The sequence below is a fragment of the Anser cygnoides genome, chromosome 9 (assembly GCF_040182565.1).
Source record: "Anser cygnoides isolate HZ-2024a breed goose chromosome 9, Taihu_goose_T2T_genome, whole genome shotgun sequence".
Classification (NCBI taxonomy): Eukaryota; Metazoa; Chordata; class Aves; order Anseriformes; family Anatidae; genus Anser; species Anser cygnoides.
In genome coordinates this window covers 23059721-23078775 of record NC_089881.1, presented here as the reverse complement: position 1 = coordinate 23078775, position 19055 = coordinate 23059721, and the positions used below count along the sequence as shown (strand labels likewise).

The window sequence follows — 19055 nt, the reverse complement described above, 5'->3', positions numbered from 1 at the left end:
AGAAGTAGCTGTAGCGATTTATGGTCAGATGAAAAGCCCTTTAAGTGCACTAGAAAGGATCTTTGCAATTTGGGAGGGCTTCAGATCAGGCCAGCAGCCCTTTGCGAATCATTTGTGAAATGACCCCCTCATGTGCAGATATAAGCTAAATGTTTAGCAAGTGAACCAGAAATTCGACTTATATAAGGCTCCCAATCATCTTTTTTTAATGAAATGTTAATTATGTAGAAGTTAGTAAACCAGTTTAGAGGTTTATACATTACCATAAATGTCTCCAGAAAAAGTCCATACTCCAAGAAACGCCTCACTGAAGGACTGGAAACTAGGACACGCTGATGTGATCCCAAAGCAGTTTTTACTAAAAGCACTATTTCTGAGGAATCTGGCTCTAGCGAAAGAAAGAATCCCTCACAAGGCCACTTTCTAGTAAAATATTTACCAGAACACCCGAAAGCCAGCTTCTTCTTCATGTGCTTGTAAAAACGTTGCAGAAGTGGAACAACTAGCTCGATTTATCTTTAGACGCTTCTAAGACTCACACCAAAGCCCTCTGCCTTTCCCTCCCTAAAGAGGCCTTCCAAGGCACCTGCTTTGCTGTGAAGTGGAAGAAGGGGCTGGCACCGCGCCGTGTCAGAGGCAGCACTTGGGAATCGGCAAAAAATAGCAATTCCTCAGAAAAATGCAGACCCTGCGACCTGACGAGCACAAAGGTTTTGCTGGATGGTTCTCTCCGTGACTGAGACACGCGTGTGCTCTGCTCACAAAATGGTATCTATTTAGCAATTCGCTATTTTTCTATAAAAATATTAGAAGTGACACGTGTTGGGCTCAGTTCGGGTCTGATTTGTAACTGCTTTATGAAGCGAAATACGGGGGAATGCTCTGAAATTAAAGTCTAGATTTTAATAGTGTGTATTGAAAATAGTATATTAATAGTGTTTTTCACTCTAATACTGGTGTTCTTTATCTGCTGCTCCATCTTTAACAAATACTTTAACCCTTATAGAAATGACTCCAAAAACAACAAAAAACAACTTCAATTTTAATTTTATTTTGGTTAAATTTTATTTTGGTTAGATTATTCAAAGCAACAAGTATCGCTAAGATTAAATGTATGAATGTTATCCAAGAATTATTTTAATACTGTGTTTCAAGATTTTATGTTCAGAAAGTTTCATACAAGAAACTATTTTAGTACAATTACATTCTACTCTGTTTGTATTCTGTACAGCCCATGCTATAGAAAGTAGGAATGAGACACTTAAGAGCATACCAAAGTGATAAAGATTAATACATCATGTTGTCAGCAGGTCAAGGCATTATCTTTCATAATAGCTTTTAACAAACCACACATTATTTTTGAGAAGGAGTCCATAAACATACTAATAAAGCAATATATTATATTAGCAATACTCTCTATTAGCAAGTTGTATCGTTCCCGTTCCATTTGAAGGAGACATTTTCTAGCACGTAGACAAGAAGCTCTCGGCACCTGACGTGGAGGCGATGCTGGGAACCTCCATTTGCTCTTTGCACTTGGCCTGAATCGTGTTGCTTACTGGAGGATGGGGAAAGTCAAGCATGAAAAAGTTTGAGAAAGCACACAAATTTACTTAAAAATTAAACGTTATTAGGTTAACAAACAAATAGCTCAAATTGTCTCCAGTTTGAACTCTTTAGCATAAAATATGGAAGGCTTCCAATATGCTCCAAAAAATTGAACCTGAAGAGTCCCATATTTTTTGGCTTTTTATCCAGCTTTGACACAATGGGTTAAAGCGTACCACTGCAAAACCCCACATTTTGTAAGATACAAGAAAAAACACTCTTCATCCTCCACACCAAAATCAGGAGATTTGTTGTCAAGAAAGTGTTTTTTCTCTGTATCTTCATCCTCTTCTACCTTTTTACTTGTACATTTTTTGGTAACATCCTTCTTTTAGAAGACAATAATATTTTCAATTTGCTGATTTTCTTCTGAAAGCATTGCGCACAGAGTTGCTTGAAGCTTGAATAATTTCTTATAGTCTTCAGATAAAATAGGCAGACTCTCCTCTATATAAAGATAAATATATCAGTTGTCACCATTTTCCTGAAAGAAAAAAAGACAAAGAAAGCAAGCACATCTCTCCCCTGAGGCACCCACGGAGCTATAGTATTTATTTCTACCTTGGCAGTTCTTAAAAAGTGTTGTTTTAAAAGTGAGAATAACTACCATGCCACAGCTGCTGCTTTTTTGCTTTATGTATTTCATATTTTTACGCAGGCACTGTCTAAGGAGGGGAAAGTCGTTCCTAAAATATTCCACCCTTCCACAGAAAGTGCTAGTGCAGCGGAACAGAGAGACCCCGAACATTTCCCCGGTAACGCAGAAAGGGCTGTGAAGAAGTAAGGAAGTCACTTGTTAAGGAGATGGGAAGCAACCAGGCCATATCTTTGCTGTTAAAAATTATGTTGATGCGTGCAAGTGCTCCCCACGTTGCTAGAAGCAGCGCTGCGGGTGCAGAGAGGTCCCTCTGCACGCAGGGCTCTGGGGAAAGGCAGAACCGGGGTGCCTGGGACACCCCGGGCAGGGGACGTGACTGGCACCGTCTCACTGGGACCCAGACATCAGTCCTGGCCCAAAAAGAAAATTTCCGGGCATCCAAATACAGACACTAGGAGTCTGAAAGCTTGCAAAGGGTCATTGCTTACTGCTTGTAATCCTGGCCCCGGAGGACTGATAAGGAAAAGTCTCCTTCTGCTAATCCCTTTTTATGGTCAGCAGGGAGGGGGAAATAGTTTTTCTTTAGCTGCCTGGATGAACTCAGGAGTCAATAAAGGGCTCCTGTAGACTTCGCGCAGTGGCTTGGACCTGCAGTTTGAAGCATTAGAAAAGAATTAAAACCACAAGAAAAAACCAAATTGCTATTCACTTTTCCTATCAAATTAGAGAACAAAAAGAAAGAGTTGACTGATTTCTTGAAGTCTACCTGTATATTCTGTACTTTCACCTGCCCTACCAGCTCTCCTCTTAGGAAGTACTGATTCACTTTATCGGTGGTGTGGTGAGGATCCAGCTGTAGCACCAGCATCCCACCCTGCTGTCAGCTGCCTCCCCAGGGTACTGCAAAGCCAGGGCTGCCATGGGAAACAAAATTTGCTCCTCCTAAAACACAAGTGGGGCCAAATGGGCAGGCTGGGCAACTCCGCACTGAAGCGGTAGTCTCTGCTGTGCACGAACTCCTTGTTCCAGCCACTTTTTAAATATTGAATGGGATAAATCTGCAAATAAATTCCATCCACATGAGTATATATTGCAAGTTAGTTGCTAGAAGCATTCATTTCCCAGAGCAATGCAAAATACAGAAGAGTTACAGGACAAAAAATGTTCTTTCAGAAATTTAACCTTTATTTTCTATTCGTGGGTACTGTGATCCAAACTAAATCTGTGTAAACAGTTTTCTTTATAAGAGTGAAAATAACAGTGAAAACAAATATACTTTATAGATGCGGGGAAAAAAAATCAATAGTCCTTTGAAGAGATTTCTTCAATCATAATAAATAAATCCAGAGCTTTTCAGTTCCTTTTGTCGACATACAATGCAGATTCAAAGAGTGCCCAGTCAAAGCAACAGGGAATGTGTTTTACATTCTCAAGACAGAAAACAGCTGAAGATACAAACACAAAAACAAAATGTGCCATCATCTATATCGAATGCAACCTCCCTGACTTTAGAGCATTTTCATGGGCTATAAATCAGTACTTATTACGATTCTGTTTGTTGCCAGACTTTGTTTAGAGTGTTTATATTCCCCGTCAGTATCAGTTATGGTCAAATCATTTCACGTAAAAAGAGAAATGGGTCTATAACAAGAGTTAATGCTTTGTTGTTTAAAAAAAAAAATTCCAACACGCAATTAAAAATCTCAAGGTCTCTAAGTGAACCTTTCTTTGTAGGAGGAGAAAATTAAAGATCACTGCATGCTTAATAAATTAGAACCATTAATAATCCCCTTTTCCCGAAAATTCATTTCATTCATTATAGACAAATTGAGCCAAGCCAGTGTACAGAAAATACTTTAAAACACCTGTCAACGAAATATTCCTTCTACTGTCTAGAAAGAAAAGGCTCATAATATCTTGTTGAAATCGGTGTCAGTCATTAAAATCACCTGCAGGCACGGTGTGCCTTCCAGCAGACGGTCTTAAGCAGAGCCACAATGCTGGTTTAGCGATCGGGCACCTACAAGAGACATTCCCAGGTATTTGCAGGGAGCTTCTGGTTTGTAAATAGGCTTTCCAAAAACTCACAGCTAATTTTTCCATTCTTGCACTTACCTGCTTTACGAATCTGAATCTCCTTTTAGGAGAACTTTCACGTTTGTACAATTTTATAATAATGAGCTAAATTCTGCCATCTTTCATCACAATAAGGAGAATCATATCCCGGAGTTTAATCACTGAATTTCAGCAGAACCATTCACTGACTAACGATCAAACTCAACAAACAAGGTGGCAGATGGTGGCCATACGAGATTATTAGTGCCTTCTTTAATGAGCACAAAACACAGCCTCTGCCTCATTTGCACATCCCAGCCACTACATCAATGAGTTGTCTACACACCAGCAGCTGTCTGAAAGGAAAAAGCGGTACCTAATTACGGGGCCAGATCCTCAGCTAACACAAATTGCCCCCGCTCCTTTTAGATGGGCAGAGGTGGCGAATTTCTGCCACCTGAGGGCTGGACGGTGACTTGTGGAGGGTGGCTGTGGGACCACAGGACCAGCGGTGGCCGCGTTCTCTGAGCAGCCCAAGCACGAGCCCAGCCAGCACTGGTGTTTCACCCCAACAACCCCACGCTGATTTACCCGGGATAACAGCACCAGGCTGAAGGCTAGAGCCCTAAAAGCTGAATAATATCATTCCTTTGGCATGTCGGGGACATTCACAGCGCTATAAGTCTTCCTCATCTAAAATATTTAGCTCTGTAGAAGCAGTCCAACAGAGATGTATCATAGCCGGCGTACGCACACAGCAGATCACTAATTTATTCCTTACAGCCCTCCTGGGTGCTGTGTGCGTGGAGACAACCGCATTCCTGGAAATGGACATAAATATCCGTATTTATTTTCCCATCATACTCACTGGGGAGTCAGGGGAGAGGGAGCCAAAATAAGAACCTTACAGAGAAAATGGCTTGACAAATACTCTCAATACACTTCATTCAGTGGAGTACTCCACGTTATTTCTCCTCTACTGTGCTACAGTTGAGTATGGGCCGTAATTATGGATTTCCAGCTGGCATGAGGATTATTATATATTAGGTGTTAGTCTGGAAAGACTGTCAAACCAATGAAATTTTCAGGTTTTGAGCGGTCTCCAGGGTAGGGCTCTGCAAGGCTCAGCTTCATGAGCAGTTAGTGTTATTTATAGTCTAGGACTAAACAAGGCAGAAATTAAGGGAATGCTCCTCGCTGGAGGTGATGATATGAAAATGCTGATGTAGGTCTGTGACAGTAGACAGAAGCAATAGCCTTGAGAATATATCGAGAGTGAGGAGGTGAATAAAGTGAGCAGCACCTCAAGGCTGCTTTTTGTCATTCTGACAGGACAGCGTTGTAAATAATCCCCCCAAGTCTGCACTCAATTATCAGTAATTTAGTAGCACCCAGGATACTATATGCACAGGAGAATATAGCTTGTCACCTCCAGTTCTCAACAAAATCACTTCGATAAGTTGCTTTTTCTGCTGGTTTGGATCGCAGAGGCTTTGGAGGATTGAAGCAAAGTTGAAGGCAGGCGTTTTCCATATTGCTGTTCCGACCAACTTCTCCACCATAGCTCCCTGGTCTAACCAACACTGATTTTCAATATATCTGCCAATTGCATGCCAAACTTATAGCACGAAAAAGATTTCTTACCAAAATTCGTATATGGATGTGCCGTATGAAAGTTCACCTTTAAAAGATGAAGGGAATTTGCATTCTTATACAGGTGCAACACTGGTCACTGCAAAAGAAACAGAGAAAAGGGCTCTTTATAAAGATCAGAGTACTGGAATATCGATAAAGGTTTTCTAAAGTGAGAAAGGGGACCTAAAGGGAACGATGCTGTTCTGTGTATCCCTCCCAGCTCCTACTCCCTGCTGCTTTTCCCCTATCCTTGGACGGGAGGAGGTTTTGTTTCAGGTTCTTATCTCACAAGACAACAAGTGTGTGTGATCGAAGGAGAACGCGGAGTTGTGGCATGAACGTGAAGCCCTGCATTGTGAGGTTTCCATCTGGGAGCACCTCAGAAACGCTGGGTGCCTGATGGCTTTGAACTGGTTTCCTGCCTGGACTGATTCCTTCAGTCTTTGTGGCAGGTGGATGGAAGAAGCAAGGAGGGGGGAAGCATTTCTCACCAACCCTCTGAGGCCAGAAACACAGCACGTTCCCAGGGGCTTTCAGTCCTGCAACCTCAAAATCAGTGAGAGCTGAGGCTCCTGTCTTCTCTCAGTGCCTGGGTAACTGCTGATTCTACCAGCAAAGATTGAACTTGCGATCTTCAATATCATAAAACATCCAAATTAAAAGCTTGAATGCTCTACCTGCTCTCTCTGCTACAACAAGCTGCTAAGGAACACATGCCAACTAAGCCAATAAATTATTTAAGCAGCTAAAACGTACAGATTCCAAACGAAACCAATAAGGAATAAAGATTACATATAGCACTATGAAATCCTTCATTTATTTTATTTTTGGGTACACGCTGTACTTTTGTGCATAATGTGCTACACAGCAAACGTTATCCTGAAGCCTGTGTGATGCCCTTTCAGTCACCGCACCGTAAATCACACACGTACGTGCACGCTTTGGGAAAAAACAATGCCTACATAAGAAGACAAAAATATTCGTCCACAGTGCCCAAACTCGATATAATAGCTACAGGACGACGTGGTGGTGCCTGGTAAGTCGTGTGGCCCGGCCACCAGCCAGCGCCGCGGTCCTGCCGTGCAGGGCTGCAGGCAGCCCCTGTGCTGCTGATGGCAGGCTCAGGAGGATCTGCGGGCAGTAACCGTCCTGCTACCTGTATCAGCAGCACCTGGCAGTCAGATGCAGCACGGATGCGATACCGAGCCCCCTCCTTTCCCTCCCTCAGCTCAGACAGAAAATCGCTTCGCGTTTGTTGTTCAGGTGGAAGACTGTAATTAGCCTCATAAAAGATGCGCAAATAAGCCAGTCAGAAGCAAATTAATCTAGTCACACCTTACTGCTTCAGAGAAGTGCTTTATCAGTGGTGACTCTAACAGGATGATTATTTCTAATAGGCTGATCTGAATTTTGAACTGAAATGCCATAAAACGCTGCCTGATGATGAATCAAAGGAGTCAGTAGCCGCCCCAGAGGCTGCTTCTCCACTGACATCGAGCATTGCATGTCGTGCAGCTGTAGTGACCCAACACGATGCATGTTCTTCTCAGCAGACGTATCGGTATTAATCGTGAATACGTCATAACACGTTACCTACAAAGCCCAGTGACATCCCAACCTCAAGTGACATTCAGATCCACCCCACGGGTGTGCAGACCCGACCACCCGAAGAAGCGGTGGCAACGCTTTTCCAATGAACAGTGCTTAAGCAGATGTCCGTACTTACACAGGATTTTATGAAAGACAAGGAAATTTCAGCTAAACACTTCATTGATTACATTCTTCACATTTCTATATCCCTATTGATTAGAAGGCGACAAGCTGAACCAGATGATAGCAAAAAGTATTCCTCCCCCAAGGGGTCAAAATAGCAAGATCATAGAAAAATGGACGTGGCAAAGGTACTATCAGAGAAACCAGACAACTGTCTTGGTACCTATGGTGTGTGTACCTATGGGGAGGTACTATTGAGAGTAAAAGGCATTTTTCCCCATTTCCAGTACATTGGATTGAATGTGTTTGTGGCCAAAACTGAGGATTTTGCTTGCTCATTTTATATCCTAAAAGGCACAGAAATACAATATTTGTACTGAAAGCTTCAAAAAACATCAACAACAACAACAAAAACACAAAAGCAATGTAACCCTTTTTATTCCTCATCTCCCAGTGCTCTGTAAGTCATCTCTTTTAAGTACATCTGTATTTTTTTAGTTTCTAAGTTTACAAATGAAATGCTAGCAAATTATGTTTTACTTTTTCATAATATGTTATAAAAAAATAAAAAAGTGCTTTCACATGTATTTATTGTTTCCATTCTTTGATGATCCTGAACAACGGTAAAGTGCACTTTCTCCTCTACTACAAAGCAGAGAAAACAAAGCCTCAGAAAGTCAATATTGGGGCAATCCTAAACTGTAAACACAAATCTTACAGTAGCCTGAATGTGGACTGACCCCTGGCTTGAAACAGGATTCGAGATTCATCGGTGCAGAACTGGTGCCGTAGTTTGTAAGAGATATGGGAAGTCATTTCCTCAACTGGGCTACAACTTTGCAAGCAATATTCTCTCCCCAGTGATGTGCAGCCAGACCTAAATCTTCTTCCTGAACCAAGTTGCCAACCAACCAGTGAGTTACTAAGCTTTGAGAAAATTAGACTTTGATAGATTTTATCTTTAAAAAATGAAGCAAACAATACATTTCAAGAACATATCTTTTCCTACTTTTTCTGATGACATATATGTGCCTGTCACAACCTGCAACCAATATCAGCCTCTTTAGTAGCAGGACTTGAGAGGCAACAACTCCTCTGTCCTTTCCAGCACTGTTTATGCCAACAGTGAAATCAAACTTCTAATTAAGAAAAAAATGATAATAACTTCCTAGTATAGGCAAAGCAGAAAAATGCTCTAGTAATTTCAGAATCAATAAGGCAATGAAGGAATGCATCTGATGTCTCATTTGTTGTAAATTAAAGATGATGCATGGAAAACAAAAGGATTAAATGGAAAAAAAATGATATGAGCAAAAAAAAAATAGGTTGTGGAAATTACTATGTCACATCCTACAGCTACCTCACTCTGTGGACTTTTATCCATCAAGACACAGAAGAAAGCAGTACTGACAGCATGGGCAGTTTAACCAGACAAAATTTAAATTACATGTTGCAGGTCATTAAGACAGTAACAGCACTGCATATCAGAGGCAGGAGATGAGCCAATGATATGGTAGTTAGACAATTTTATCCAAAAAATTTATCCAAATACCCATGGTTGTATTTGTACAATTTAGTGCTTTGAAGGAAACTCCTCTGTTTTTTTCAGGTAATCCTATACATATTCAGCAATTCTGACACCTTCAGAATATGGCAGACATTGCTTTTATGTGGAAGCAGCTATTCCACGTGCAGTTAAATTAATGTACTGGGATATAAGAGATTCAGCATGCGTTGCATACCTTGTTCTGGCTGGGCACACTGTTCACCTGGGATTGCAGCATACTGCCGGCTCGGTGCGCAATATAAAACATCAACTGATGGTATGCTATTAAGTTAGGAGCCTGCCACAAAAGCAGGAGCACCGATGGACACACATGACCCTTTTGGAGGACCAATGCCTCCCCGTTCTCTCTATCATAGCTCAAAGGACTTCAGAAATACATACCGATCTCCACTGAGCCCAAGAAAATTCAGGCCATCGATACGCGCCCTCCTAGATCAATGCTCAGCTATGCTCCAGCATGTGCACCTTGTATGCAATGATTTCTTATTTATCTGTAACTCAGTTCTTCCTACACTAGCCCAACATCATTCTAAACACCAATAAAGCAGGGTTTGTATGTTGCCACACATATATGTGTGTGCTTTTCTTAGCCAGATATTTGTTAATTTACTCTCTGGCTTCTAGTAATTAGAATAGCTTTTCAAAAGATGCGGTTTGGGGAAATATTGGTAGTACATCTTATTTTAAAAGCAATATAATTCATGTAGCAACAATTTATATTGACAATAATTTCAAATAAGATGTGTTTGCCATTAAAGCTGGAATGTATTTCATCTCTTGCTATTCCAGCTATGCATATTAAATGGCAGAAATCTATTTCAAAGGTGTTGCACACATTTATTTTATGTAAGCGAGATTCAGGGAGGCTTCATCTTCCACTTTTATTTACAAGACAGAAAAACTGAAACAAGGAATTCCCTTGCTATAATATTCCTGCTGGAAACATTTGACCTCAGCTTCAAGACACTAATTTCAAACTCTGTTCTTGAAAGGTGAACTTTGCTTAGGTTATTCTTTGAAGAACACCACCATTGCACCTGCTTTTTTCTTATCATTACCTATTTAAAATAGGGCCATGGTTTTGTATTGCTATTTTTAAAAAAGTCAATAAAGAAGACAATGGAGACCTAATCTTCCTGTTACATTCCTGCAAGTATAGCTCAATCTCTTCCCATAAAGAGGTAATACATCGCGATGTAATTGTATCGTATCTGGAGTTGTGTATAGCGTTTCGGTCACTAAATCCCACTAAAGTGTCAGAATATTTGTAGTTAGACAAGTCCTCGTGTAACATTAAGAGAAGCTTCCTTTCCAGGAAATGCATATTATTATTATTATTAAGGTGAAGTTACTTTGAAGTAACGTTCCTCTGAGAGCATTTCTTCTTAGGCAAAGCCAAGAGTTTATTGCACATCAACCTCAGCATTGTGGATAATAGGGAAAGGCAAAAGGGCATAAGCTTGGCCTTAGGTTACAACACTGAGTCAAGGCAGAACATAGTAATAAAAAGAGTTTGTCATTATATACAGGTGGTTTTTTTTGTTTGGTTGTTTGTTTTATTTTGCCTATGACATACCAGAAATATATGAACAAGTATGTTTGACTTAGGCTGCCATATTTCCTATAGCTACAGGACGTGCACCCCTCTTTCACTGAGTTTGTGGCAGACTTTCAAGTCCATCTAATTTGGGTTAATCCCCAGAATAAGCCAGATAGACAGTGTTTGGAGACAAATCTAGTGACTATCTAAACCCTAGTAGAAAGGTTAAGCAACAGCACGGTCTAGCAAGCAAGCACTGTGTTGGGAACCATCAGAATGATTCCTTGGCCAGCAGCTGCTGAATTTCTGCACTGATTTTATTCAGCTAGCACACTTTCCACTACTGCCCTCTGTTCTGTAGCACTGTGGACTCCCTGCATACGGATTTTCTGCTACCATCTCCTGATATACGATGTTTTTCTATTACAAAACTAGTAAACGAAATGGGATGTGTCAGAGCTGGCCCCCTCTGAAGAGGTGACTTTGGTCAGTAAGTTAGAGTTGGGTGTGCCTTCGGGTTAAAAATTAGCAGTGCTACATCCTGGCCAGTTCTTTGCAAAATGTATTTTCGCCTGCAGCATGTACACTCGGGTCCAAGACTAAAGTCTCCCTAGCTCATGAGGTGGCTTGCAACATGGCCAAACATTTGAGAACATTACAGACCTGTTGAATTTTTAATACCTTTTGACACAGCAGTTGAACAGACACTGGCAGTGTAGAAATTAGCACGTTATCTTTACCGGCCTAGCTCCCTTTTCAAAATATTTATCTTGTAGTTGTAGCCCCATTAACCAGTTGGTGACACATCGCTCTAAGTGATGACTACTCCAATGAGACATCCTGCTTCGGTTTTTAAGAGCCTCGTACTACAGAGGGCAATGGCATATTATAGGGACTGCTGGAGAGCTGCACTAAAGGGAAGCCAGAAGCATCGAGGTCAAATCCCTGCATGGTTTCTGATACAGCCTTTTTTTTTTTTTTTTTGCTGACTGCAAATACTTGAGTAAGAAAAATGGGATTTCTACTGTGTGTTGCACATTCCTTGGAGCAAGGATTATGTGCCATGGTTTCTGTGTTTATCTAGGGTCTTAGAAGAACAATGACACCAAACTAAACTTTCCAACAGCACTAAGAATTCATCATCTTTCTTTGCAAGGCAGTGGAAAAATCTGCTATTGTTCTGACATTCTGTATCAGGATGAGTAAAACTGCAAGAGAAGCCAATTCCTTGACAGGTTAAAGGAGAAGGATGGGCTTTACTACACCCTTACGCTTCCATTTGTGCTCCCAATTAAAAGCCTCATCTCACTTGCATCAGGGCCATAGTGCGAGAAAACTCAGCATTGCCATGACAACCGGTAAACTGTTGGATTTTCTGCCCACTGCCAGTCACCGGGAAGACAGGAGCGGATGCTGTGCTTGAGCTAATTACGTAGGGGAAAACAGAAACTGTGATGAAGAATTAAGTCTCGCTATATATGCCTTCATTACAATAATCTCGTACATATTTGCTCCGAACTTGCAGAATTACTAACATCTGAAATGCAAATTGCAGAGCAGTTGGCATTGATTTATTTTATTTCTTTTTCCTTTTCGATTCATTAAAAGATGCCTGATCCCACACTATTATGGCTCACAGAAAGACAGCTGACTGGCTCCTTTGGAGTCATCAGCAGGCATGAAACAGGGCATCCCCACAAACAGCAGCCACACAGCACCCACAGTTTGGGAGACACGTCTAGTACAAGGTGTGTGGTGGTTAGACAGACCTTTTTTCTTTCTCCTGGCTAACCGACACCTTGAGCAATGAATTACCAGCATCTGGACCATGAAATTCAAGGGGACTGAGAAGACAGCAGCCCAGATTTAGAATTCATCAGTCAGATCAGATTTACAAGTTAGGAGAAAGTTTACATAAAATACACTGTGATTGTTTCTTTTCTGTGTTTTGGCCAGTGGACATTAACCTGCTCAGAGAGGACAAACCCCTGCTACCATGTGCTGTAAATGGACATCACGGTATCAGGAAATTGAAAAGGCAGTTGTTCTCTCTGTCTGCTATAAGAGAAGGAAAGGGGGAAAAGAGATGAGAAAACAAAAACAAGACAGCATCACTTGTGTAATGCTGAAAAAAAATCAGGAATTAAAATCAGGAATTAAATGATCATACTACTGGTAAGCAGCAGAGGGTAACAGAGGCGAACAGGGGCCGTCATTCACTCATCAAGAACAAAGCATTTCTCTTTTTCTTTCACGGCAGCATAACAGAAAGAATATATCTTGATTTTAGCTAGACATTCTCCTAATTAGTTGTCAAGAAGAAACTATTACAGGACAGAGGCAAAGCAGGGGGATAATTGTTGGGATTTATTTTCGAAGTGGGAGGGCGTTATGGCATTGCAGGTCTGAAGGTGGGCAGAGGTCTGGCTCCCTTCACTCATTTCATCTACTACCTGGATGATGGAAAGGATTGGTGATGTGGATGTGGGGGTACTCCCGACCTGGCATTAGGGAATGAATTAGAAATCATGACCATTTTCATACAGAACGCATTGGTTATGACAGATATGCTCACATACCTGCAAGACTTGTGAAGAACTGGGGAGGCTTCCAGGGCAACGCTACGTCCAGTGCTGGAGAGAGGTCCAAAAAGGACATGGATCGAGGAAATAAATAAGGCAAAGTATAGGATTACTTTAGCATCAAGGAGACCAAAGAAATATATGATAATCATCTTCAGTTACTAAAGGCTGTTGCACTGAAAGAAGGGAATAATCTGTTGTCCATGACTATGGGAGGATAAGGCAGGCAGTAGGGACCTTAAATTGCAGGAAGGAAAATGTAGTTAGACTTCAGAAAAAGCTTTTTAACATTAAGGAGAAAGTAAGTCTGGAATAAATCACTTGAGGAATGAACAGAACTTCCATTACCAGAAGTTTTTAATGTTAGAACCACTTCTAATGGCCCCGGGCTGCCTCTTGGGACCCCTCTGCTCTTCTGTGGCCTGGGACCGACACGCTCAGGGTTGTGATTAACTCACCGCAGTGACTTAAACAAGGACTGAGAGGCAGAAAGTCATATCTTATGATTAAAACGAAGAATAAATACCAAGAAACATAAGCTCTGTTGCTGACTACATTGAGATTGTCAGATAAATTGCATAGCAGACCCAGAAAACATGGTTGTGCCCTAATAAAAAAGCCAGAAAGGAGAGGAAATTAGTTTAGGACCATGCAGTTACAGGTAAAGCTCCTGACAGTACCTAGAAGCTCGGCACTGAAGTGTCTTCATTGCTCTTGGGAGACTAGATTACAAAAGCAGAAAAATTCAAGATTTACTTGGCCTCACAAGCATCGCACACCAAGGTCAGCCGCCTGGCTCCTGCTGTGAAGGAGCCTCTGCAAGCTCACCCCTGCTCACTGTGGGAGCAGTCTGGGATATGATCACCACTCAGGATGGTGAAGGTGGTTTTGAATTTAACATTAAATTCCATGGCTCATTTCCTAGCTTTTGCAAAGAGCATTTTTCTGGGTGAGAGGTTATAGGAGGATTTTTTCCTCCTTTTTAACATATTTCTAATAGGTGTTTTTATTAACACATTTACTGCTAATTGCAAACAATTTTCAGTGCCTAGCTCCATGGTTAAATCTTCTCTTTATACCGGGCAGATGTAATATTCTAATGACACCGCTCTGTTTTTGCGATGCGTGCCAGTGGAAACGGAGCAGGTCACCCAGGTGTGGAGACTGGTGGGGCTGTCCCCATGCAACTGTGGTCCTGCACCTACCAGTGGGTGATCCTGAACAGGGCACTCCCAGCAGGTGTACTCCTGGGTCCTCCCAGGCACTGCTCAGTTCAAGAAAATCGGCATCTATAATTGTATGAAGACAACAGAGGGAAGATACAACACAGCACAGAGGGTATCCAAGGCCCCTACACCAGTGTCAGTGAAGACAGGTGTAAAACTCAGCAAATGCAAGTTTCACAGGTTCTATTTAGCAATAGCAAACAACAGCCGCAGGGCAAGATATTAGGTTTGAGTCTAAATACTAGCTACCCTCATCAGCTGAGGAAAATCAATCTAGATTACTTGCATTTACAGGTGTGAGACATTAGCTCTATGGAAGAGCCTGATTCATCTAAACAGGCTACCAGACTTGTGTTTTATGCTTTTCTGAGATGATTCTGTTCTCCCTCACGCAGGTAATATTTTATTACAAGCTTTCTTGAAGAAATGTTTAATTTCAGAAAAACGGACAACAAATGCAACATTTCCTGTCAAATCCATGATTCTCATTGCAGCCAGAAGCTGAGGTATTTAAGCATCAATTCCCAGATCATCATGCAGCAGCGTCTTAGCTTGTTCCTCTGAATGTCTCTAGTAGTTATGTCAAACGTATGCAGAAATAAAAGAGGGATGGGTAAATGTTATGCAGCAAGGGAAAAGTTTTCTAACAAAAAACAGTAACAACCATTTTTCATCACTTTAGATAGGGATTTTTTCAACTTTTAAATTGAAAAGGTTGGTATCACCTTCTCAACAAGAGGTTGTATCATAAATCACTGTCTATACTTTGGGTATTTATCTTTTCAGTGTTACCCCAGAATAAATTAATTATCCAAATTCAGACGTACGTCAAACTTTTGAATACCACTACCAAAAAAGGCTTATAGATGGTTTTGTCCCTGCAAAAAAAGCATCCACTGATGATTCTCTCTTACAGGAATTAGTCATCCATTCTTTGTGATTCTGATTTTGTGGCTCACAGAGCCTTCAACTTCCAACAGCTAAACTGAAAACATATGTACATTGAGAACAATGTTACTCTAAGGAAATTTTACTAATAATAAAATTAATTTTATACTTAGCATTCCCAATCCTAATTTCTTTTGAAGTCTTTTATAGAAAACATATAGGAATTTGTCCATTGCCCAGAGGAGTTTTGCTGCTGCTACAATGAATACATACCAGTGTTTTATGGCAGCACGGCAGTAAAGGAAGAACCCTTGGTTAATTATAAACAGAAGAGGACTTGTACAGGAAAAATCCAACATAGTTGAAAACCGGGCAGGATACCAATGCTAAAGACACTTTTTGGGTAACTTCCCCAGCTATTGCATAGGGCTCGGCTTACCTACCATGGCTAAAGCTGTTCCCTTCAGCGGCACATTTACCGCAGCATCACGACCAAGCTCTGTACATCCTCTTTATCAGATCAGACACTGACTTCGTCCATATGGTATAAGATGTTGCAGAATGTTGTTATTGGTTCTTTTGGCTCTAACCTTGCAAAATTGTTTTTTGTTGTGGCATGATGCATCTATACTGAGCTGGAGACAAACAATTTTCTGCTTACATGCTGGCAAGTGACATTTTGATGCAGCTTCCGAAGACAGGAAAAAACTCTCAAGCGAGCTCGCCTTCCGAGCCTGATCCAAACACAAACAGCAATTGATGATGATAGATTTCAAGTGCACCAAAGTTGTTGCGGAAAGACAATTCAGACTACGATTTCCCAGCACAAGCTCCAATGATTCCAAGAGCTGTTTTAGCACTGAGCGATGGACAATGAGAAATTGCAAAGGGATAATTGCTAACCACACAGGCTTCTAGGAAGAGACTACATTAGTGTCCCCATTAATGAAGCAGCCAAGTAACTTCTCATAAACAGTTTAAAATAATCTCCAAGTGAGATTTTTAAGAAACACTTGTTCCTTTAACCTGCAAATACCCTGTCCAGAGGGAAAGGATTCTGAGTATCTGAGTACTTTCAGACAGGTGGACACAGACAGACAGCCGCAACAGCAAACTAGATCACTGCATGCTTTTCTTTTCCTTCTTTTTCTTTTTTTTTTTTAAAAAAAATATATTTTTCCCCCCGTTTTTAAAATCAGATTGTAGCACTGCTGCCATGCTATAAACATTCATTTGCATCAAACAAAGTGATGACAAAAGTCACGATACCCCATATCAGTACACAATATGCTCCAAAGTTTGCATCTCAAACAGGAGATAAAGAATGCTGTTTTGGCTGAGCTCAAGAAAATGTTATTGGAGGCGTTCCCCTGTATAGCAACCATGGCTCTTCATTGAGATGCAGGTAGTGCTTCGATACCAAAGACTGCAGTGCATCATTAAAGTACTGTGAAGACAAACAACACTCATGCTGCATACCAAGTGGTATTACATTTAACTGAATCATTTTATTATGAATACATCCAGGTCTGCCACTGGGAGCCACTTATGTAAAACGTGCTGGCAGAAATGGATCTGCACTAATTATATTTCATGCATATTTCAGAATTAACCTCAGGGATATAGAAAGGTGGCAATAAAGACGAATTTTATAACCAAGTTCATTTGCAATTGGCAGTCACATGAAGAGCAGCTTTCCTCAGAGATAACCCTAGAACATCTCACATCAGGGGGTTTGTTTCTGTTATCGGTGTTTCACTGAAGCACAGGACACGTGAAGATTTTGTATCTCTTTGTAACACTGAACCCTTATCACAAACTAAGCCGTGTTCAGATGGGAAAGGCTGAAGGACTTCAGCTAGTGCACCAGTTCAACTCAAATTCAGGAGAAGCAAACTACCCATATTCCCCTCCAGGGAGTGTCAAAAAGCACCACAATTAGGCTTCGTCAGTATGAGATAACTTCCTTTCTGAAGTAAAGGGTTGTTTCTTTCCATCCCTCTGAACTTCTGGAAATCTCTTCTAAGGACACACTTTCAAGCTTTTTAATCAAAGAAATGCAGAAAGGTTGGTTCGCTTTCTTCCTTTACCTACTTCACAGCTAAGTCACCCAGCACACAATTAACAACTTTCTTGCTGCCTCTGACCCTTCTACTAGCTTCCTGCTCCTTTTCAGTAACATCAGTCAATTATCAAATGAGATAAAGGGGTACCTCCGAGCTTCATTAAAAGAGAGAGAAGAATGGGATTTCAGATCTCTGGGAACAAGCCAGCAATCTTCTGGATGCACAGCTGATGCTGAATGCCCCCAGATCCTCAACACCTGTGAACATAATAGAGAAATCACCAATTATCTCCAGTTTTTGCTTGAGAATGGGATGCAGAAATGAATGTCTTGCTCGGCAGAAGGTCTGCCTTGCTTATTATTTTCCTCATTTACCACTAAATACATTTTGGTTTGCTTTGTAAAGAGTTGTCAACGACCATTTTCTATTATTATTTGTTTTATATCAATAGCCAGGGCCTTGTTGTACTATTTATTATTCACTGTATGAATACAAACTATATTCCGGCGATATCGCGTTCCTACTCTGGCACATTATATTTTGTGGCTTTCACATGCTTTTACAGAAGATTTTACATTTGCCATATGGAGCAGCAGAAAGGTCTCTGCTAGGATAAATGCAGCAGAGCAGAGGGGACACTTACAACAGAACTCCTGTTGCCCAGCTGCCTGCAATTGCAAGCGAATCAACTCCACGAGCCCAGTTAGCCCTTGCAGTTGTCTGTTCTTGAGACACAGTCTTTGACTAGACAGGCTTATATACTGCATGTTCAAAGGGTGGACAAAAAGCAAATAGGTGATTTATCCAAGGTCACACAGTAGGTAAAGGGCACGTTTGTAATCAGACCTGCTCCTGATCTCAGTACAAGGCAATGTCTCAGCTAATGAATCACGCTTATTTTCTTTTCCACAGTTCGTGCCTTTCTCACTTGATGCATCTGCATTGAAACATTTGTTTTATAATCAGGCAAGTGAGAGGAAGCAAAATCGTTATTTCTACAAATCTCCTGCTCTGGCATGCAGAAAACAATTAGAGGCAGAGTTAACAGAGAAAACTTTAAACAACTTGAAACTGCATTTTCAGGCTATGTTTTGCAGGGGTCTCCAAAGATCTGGAAATATTAAACATGAGCTCTGCAGCCAATAATGCAGGTTAAGAAGCGATACAATAAAAAAATCTTCTGAGGAATCACACAGGGCCTGCTGCAAAAGACCGACAGCTTAGATGGAAATATCATGGTCTACTGTGCACATAAATGAATAGGTAATTCCTAAACCACTATTTACTTGGTGTGTTGTGAAGGGTTTTTATTAAGCACATGGCTGTAACTGTTACGGATTACAGGCCTACTCTCTGTGGCACTCTTGGAAACCTGCAGCTCCAGTGTATCGAGAGCCCAGCACACTGGACTCGTCCTGCACAAGGACGAAGGAGGCAGAGAATAGAAGTAGAGCTGCCGAGATGCCCACGCCATCAGAAATTCAACTCCAGAAGTCATCAAGATCAGACAGAGAAGTCATCAAACAGCTTCCCCTGTGTCACTGTAAATTCTTGGTGCCTTCACTCTGGGGCCTGAC

General features: G+C 41.1%; 1 long non-coding RNA gene across 3 annotated transcripts in view; it reads right to left on the bottom strand.

Moving 5' to 3' along the window:
* Positions 1-2098: 2098 nt before the first annotated feature.
* The window catches only part of LOC106031963 (uncharacterized), a 29282-nt gene continuing 12325 nt past the window's right edge, over positions 2099-19055 (bottom strand). For all 3 annotated transcript variants that reach the window (XR_010833613.1, XR_010833612.1, XR_007161640.2), the window contains 5 exons: positions 15856-17735; positions 14504-14587; positions 13296-13349; positions 5906-5993; positions 2099-2854 (listed from right to left, as the gene is read on the bottom strand). This is a non-coding gene — a long non-coding RNA (uncharacterized lncRNA). The remainder of the gene's footprint in view (positions 2855-5905; positions 5994-13295; positions 13350-14503; positions 14588-15855; positions 17736-19055) is intronic.